The 6,694-nt window shown below is 37.2% G+C and overlaps 1 pseudogene; it reads left to right on the forward strand.

The window, feature by feature from the left end:
- The first annotated feature begins 823 nt into the window (after positions 1-823).
- Positions 824-2,087, forward strand: LOC100386174 (transcription factor Dp-1 pseudogene; annotated as a pseudogene).
- The last annotated feature ends 4,607 nt before the right edge of the window (positions 2,088-6,694 follow it).

Below are 6,694 nucleotides of genomic sequence, written 5' to 3' on the forward strand. Positions count from 1 at the left end.
TTTTTAAGCCTAAGGTTTAGTGGATACTGAATAATGCTTAGGAAGGGCGGAAAACTGGGATGAAGAAAGAAAAGACTGGAGGAAGGACTTTTTTTTTAAAGTTGCCAAGGAACATCCCAATGGAGATGTCCAGTTGCAAGCTGAACATGCTTGATTTGGAATTCTGTAGTGAGTTTCTGACTATAGATAGAAACTTTGGAGTTGTAGGCATAAAACTACAGATGTGAACATGCCTGATGTTATCCAGAAAGAGCCTATGGAGACACAAAAGCAGGTGGTAAGAACAGGTTTCTGAATATCATAAACATTTTTGGATTATTCACACTGAAAAATAACCTGTAAAGGGAGTAAAAGGAAATAGCCAGAATGATAGGGGAAAACAAGGAGGAAAGTATGTCATAGAAATTGAGGAAGGACAGTCTCACAAAGACAGTGGGCCACAGTCCCAAATATCAGAGAGATGAAGTAAGATAAGTAAAGCAAAGTACCTTTGGAAATACTGATCCCGTTGATAAATTTGGGAAGACAGGTTCTTTCATTTCAAGGAGATGGGAGGGTTGTTGAGAAGCCAGATGGTTGTAAGTTGGGGACAATGGGCAGTAAATAAGCAGAAGCAGTAAATAAATATAGACTACTCTTATAATGACTCTTAGCTATAAAGAAAATGGCATTATGGGGGAGGCCAGACCAGGCAGCCAAGGGGCATCTCCTTCTGGCGAGGCGACTTAAAATTCTAAGTGTGGGAGTTGGTTTGGCCAGCTCCACTCCCAGGATGGAGGGCGCCTTTGGGAAGGAAGAAAAATCATTTTTCTACTCCGGGAAGGTGAACATTTATAGCATTGATTTCCCGGATCTGGTAACATGGCAAAAGATGCCGGTCTAATTGAAGCCAACGGAGAACTCAAGGTCTTCATAGACCAGAACCTTAGTCTGGGAAAAGGCATGGTGTCCCTCGAGGCTGTTCACCCCTTCACAGTCAACCTGCTCGGGAAGCAGCTCTTGCCAAAAAACTTTGAAGAGTCCAATGTCAACATTGCTCAGCATGTGGTAGTTGGTACTCTTCAGAGACCGGCAGCATCAAACACCCTCGTGGCAGGACGCCCACACACCCCAAGTACTCATTTGCCTCTCAGAACCAGTCTTCGGACTCCTCACCTTGGTCTGCCGGCAAGCACAACAGGAAAGGAGAGAAGAAAGGCAAGGGCCTGCAGCATTTCTCCATGAAGTTCTACAAGGTACAGAGGAAACGGACCATTTCCTACAACGAAGTGGCGGATGAGCTGGTCACGGAGTTCAGCGCTGCCGACAACCACATCTTACCAAAGGAGTCATCTTATGACCAGGAGAACATAAGACAGCATGTCTACAATACTTTAAATGTGCTGATGGCCATGAACATCATCTCCAAGAAGAAGGAGATCAGATTGATTAGTCTGTCCACCACCTCGGCTCAGGAATGTCAGAACTTAGAGGTGGAAAGACAGAGTAGACTTGAAAGTATAAAACACAAACAGTCTCGACTTCAAGAACTTATTCTATAGCAAATTGTCTTCAAGAACCTGATGCAGAGAAATCGACACGCTGAGGAGTAGGCTAGCTGGCTGCTACTGCCCAACTCAAACATCCATCTGCCCTTCATAATCGTCAACACCAGCAAGTAGACTGTCATCGACTGTAGCATCTACAATGACAAATTCGAGTATATGTTTAATTTTGACAACACATTAGAAATCCACAACGACATAGACGTGCTGAAGTGGATGGGCATGGTGTGTAGGCTGTAGTCCGGAAGCTGCTCTGCTAAAGACCTTAAAATGACCAGAAGTCTGGTCCCTAAGGCTCTGGAGCCCTACGTGACAGAAATAACTCAGGGAAATGTTGGAGGCATGTTCATCACTACTGCAGGTTCCACGTCTAATGGCACGAGGTTCTCTGCCAGTGGCCTGACCAATGGTGCAGATGGGATGCTGGCCAAGAGCTCCAAAGGGTCTCAGTACAGCAGCTCCAGGGTGGAGACCCCGGTGTCCTATGTCAGGGAAGACGTTGAAGATGATGATGACTTCAATGAGAATGATGAGGATGACTGATGTCCTCCCCACTTCAAATTCAGCTTCAGGAAAACTTTGAGGAAAAAGAAACTTTTTTCCTTTTTTTTTTCTTTTTTTTACTGTGGATTTTCTGTTTCCTTTTGGCCTACTCCCAGGAAGATATTGGTAAGATATTGAATTTAGATATGCACCTCTGATAAGCAAGGATTGCTTTCAGTAGGATTAGGACGTGCTGTCGACGTGTGTTTTAATATCAGTGGGCTGTGGCAGAGTGTTTATTTACTTTTTAAGATTTTGTGTTTTCATTTTCTATCTTTCTTTAAGTGCAGAGTTCATTTTTGCCCCTGAACAGTTTTGACTCAGTTTGCTGAAGAAATTGTATTTCATCCACATCCATGAAAAAAAAAAAGCCCTCCTGTTATGGCTGGTGAGCACCTGACGCTATTTATTTGCCGTGAGTATGGAGGAAACCCCCGCTGGTGGATAGCCAGACTCTACGGAGTTTTCCATTCGTTCAATGGTATGGTGTCCAGAGCCCCAAGCAAACAACAGGATTCTACTTTCTCAATAATAAACACCATCAACCTTCTTGATTTTATCTTCCCTTAAATTATATTGACTGTTGTGATTCTATCAAGTTTATACACTCTTTTCTTTCCCTATTTTGCAGCAACAAATTGCAAAGTGCTTTTGTTTGTTTGATTTTGTTTGGTTTGATTAAATCTTATTGCCACACTGGTGTGGCTATAGAAACTGTCTGGAAGGCTTGGAATGGTTTATTGCTTATGGTAAAATTTGCCTGATTTCTTAGAGGCAGTGTTTGGGAACCTTTTATTATTTAGTTGTTTACATATTATCATTTAAAGACATGTATTGAAACAAATGTATTTGCTCCAGAAGCGTCTTTCTGTAATCTATTATAAAGTTGAAATTAAATATAGAGAATGATTTAACAATTTTTAACTCAAAATTTGTCAATCATTTTTTATAGTTCTTTTATTATAAAAAGAAAAAGAAATTTAAAGACAGTCAGTAGTCTCTTTTAAAATTTATTCACAAAACCCATTAACTGCACAGTTGCTATTAGCTGCCTGTTCTGAAGTGATAGTCTTTGTATTGAAACACAAATAAATTTTCTGTAATATTTTATGAAGTATAAAGAGACTTAATTGTTTGACTTGTTTAACTTGGCACTGTTCGTTTTTATTAATAAATTGCACATGGGCATTTAAAAAATGGCATGATGACTAGAGAGATTTATGTTATTGACAAAAGATACAGAGATGATATCTGAAGGAGTAAGTTTCTTAAGAGACAAAAGAAACAGAAGGGGAGAAATTTGCCATGTGAAGAAGAAGGGAACCTTCTTCCACTGAGATATGAGTAAGGAAGTAAAGGATATGTAGACATGAAGATACACAAGAGGAAAAAAGTTGTAGTAATTCTTCCTCACGGCTTCCATTTTCTCAGTGAAGTGAGAGGTTAAGCCTGCTGATGCCGATGAAGAAAGTGGAATGTTAGGAGATTTGAGGAGAAAAAAATGTATGTCTCGAGTAGACATTGAAGAGAAATGTAAAGGAATCTGAGAGCTTCTCTGTCTTCCTGGTGACTAAGAATTACTGGTTAATAATTAACACCCATCACAACTTGGAAACTATAAATTTATTGTAGCTTCATATAATGATTGTGCAACACTCTTTCAGTATCCAGAACAAATGGTTCCTCCACAGTGAAAATTCCTCTAATCGAAAAAAGCACAGCTTAGCAGTCCTTCTTTATGGCATCCCTATACCTAATAATTGCACTTATATATATATCTCTCTCTAAATGCACTTAGAATAATATTTAATGACTATGAATTATTTGTGCTACATGCTGCCCTCCAATCATATATTGAGCTTCTTAAAGGCATAGCTGTAATCTGGGATATCTCAACAAATGTTTGTTGAATGAATAAATAAGTAATCAATAATCCTCCTGGGATAGTGCATGTCCAAACACGTCTTTACAATATTATTATTAATATATCTTTCTCAAAATACCCCCTTCAGAAACTGCTCCAGCCGAGGTATCCTGACTATAAAGATTAGCTTTGTCAAATTGTGCTCAGTGCAATCAGAAGGAGAATGAAATTTTGGTAGACAGCAGAGTAGGTTAAATAGTCTCAGATGTTCAAATTTCTGCTTTGGAAACTCAGGAAAGAATCATGTATTGTAAACATGAGATTATAGTGCAAAGATAATTCTCTACATGATTTTTAAATAAAAATCTCTTTTTTCACATTTTATTTTAAGAAAATTAATTTACTATTATAAATCCTACTGGTCAATCTATTAAAACTCATAACCAAAACCAATAAATGATTAAGTTTAAAAGAGGCTTATTCTTGAAATATTTTTTTTTTTAGAAAACATCACATTGTAATAGTTTGTCAAACTAATGAGCAGAGGTAATTCCTTCAGCATCAAGAAAATGGAACATGGGTGATACTCAAGACTGCAGCTCGATCCATGTGATCTCACTCACTAGGCAGAGTGTTAGCTGCCTTTGGAAAAATATGGCAGGTTTGATTTATGTGGAGTATAATAAAGGTTTATCATTAATTTTAATGCACATTAGGTCATTTATATATTTTAATAGCAGTATAAATCTACTCATTTCATATTGTTCAGATTGTAGTCACTTTTCTCTCATAATTATTTTGCAATCTTGTTTAGCATATGTGACTGAGAGTGAATGAAGTGATTTTTCAAGGGTGGATTAGTAGGATCTTTCTGTGGAAATCCAGGGGATGATGGAGAAATTATTTTTTAAAAGACACACGGACATTTTCCATGTTGACAGTGATACCTATTATTTTATGCTAAGAGATTGTTTAGCAGTCTAGTGATTAAAAAGCTTGATTTTTGTTAAAAGTGGTTTCAAATTAATTATTTACTGTACTTACCAGTCCCTTTCAGCTGGTGATATACTGCTAAGTTAATATTTCACATAAATTGTACACTGAAATTTAAGAATAAGTCATTCATCTTGTATCAGATCTCATAGGTGTCTATTATCTTTAGGACACCTCCTATCTTAACTACCCACTCCTTATTATATGCATACTTTCCTGGAAGTTCCACTTAGAATATGAATAATCTTCCATTTTCAAACATATAACAGAGAATATTGTTAGGGTTATATTATATGACAGGAAAGGAAAAACTTACATATTTTGACATTTAGCTTCCTGTAATGTTCTGCCCTATTAAAGAGCACTGAAATGCTATTTATGTTCTTGAGTTTCAGATATACTTTTGCTGATGAAGTTATCTTTCCCTAAACATTCTAGTTTGTTCCTCAATGGAAAAACGCAAACAACATGTTTGAAGATGGCATCATGTTACCTATTGGGAAGGTTAAAGAAAGCTTCGGTCAAAAACAAAAGAGGGTGGCTTATGGAAAGGTTCTTTTCCTAAAATCATTGCATATATTTGACTGTGAGCAAGCTTGAAAATTCATACATTATTAGCAGAACAGAGAGGCTTTCCTTATTTTACCATCCATCATTCATTCACTCATATAACAGGCATTTGTGAGCACCTACTGTGTGTCTGGCACTGTTACTGAAACTGTGGAAATAGCAGTAAACAAATAAGCAAAAACCTTTGTCCTCATGGATCTTACATACTTGGGGGAGATGGAACGCAAGCAAAATTAATAAGTAAATTATGAAGCATATTAGAAGGGGATAAGTGTTAAGAAACAAAAATAAGCAGACAAGAGGAGGTGAGGAAACATAATTTTATGTAGTATCATCAGGGAAAAATTCACTGAGATGGTGCCAGTTGAACAAAGATCAGGAAACAATGAAATGAAAATATGGATATCTTGGGGAAGAGAATTTCAACCAGAGGGAAAGGAAATGTAACAGCTCTAAGCTTGCCTCTTGTCAAGAGTAAAGAGGACCACATTGATGAAGTGGAGTGAGCAAAAATGTTGGAGAAGTTGACGTCAAAGGAGTAAGGCATTCAGGTGGATAATAGCTTGTTTTGGCCCTTTACTGAGATGGAAGTCATTGCAGGATTCTGAGCAGAAAAACAATATGATCTGACATAGCACAAAGGATAAAAGTAAGATTTAGCAACTCTTATTAGCTAAAGAAGATTTCTCTTTGTTTGCCAGCCTCAGTGGGATCTCTACTTCTTTTCAGTAAAATTGGAATCTCTGTTAACACCTCTGTTGGGATTACCACTATTTTTTTTTCTCCCACTGCTGCTTCATAATTGTATATTATGTTGTAGACTAGCAGGGTAGACAAATTAACTACAAATGCCTAAGGACACACTGTTAAAATTATTAATTCAAACTTTAAAATGATGAGCAAAAGTCTCACATTATGATGATGTTTATTGCTGTGTGGTCACGCTTTTACAGAATGCAGCTGTGTAGAGAACAGAATTCAGTTTTTCTTCAAACTGTTGACTCTCCAGAAACTGAACATAAACAGTCAATTAACATAGTCAAAAAAACAGCAGATTTTGTAGATTAATTACATGTATTATATACCCTGTTCTTACAATAAAGTAAGCTAGAGAAAAGTGTTGGTAAAGAATCATAAGGAAGAGAAAATGTATTTACTATTCATTAAATGGAAGTGGATC

The sequence above is a fragment of the Callithrix jacchus genome, chromosome X (assembly GCF_049354715.1).
Source record: "Callithrix jacchus isolate 240 chromosome X, calJac240_pri, whole genome shotgun sequence".
Classification (NCBI taxonomy): Eukaryota; Metazoa; Chordata; class Mammalia; order Primates; family Cebidae; genus Callithrix; species Callithrix jacchus.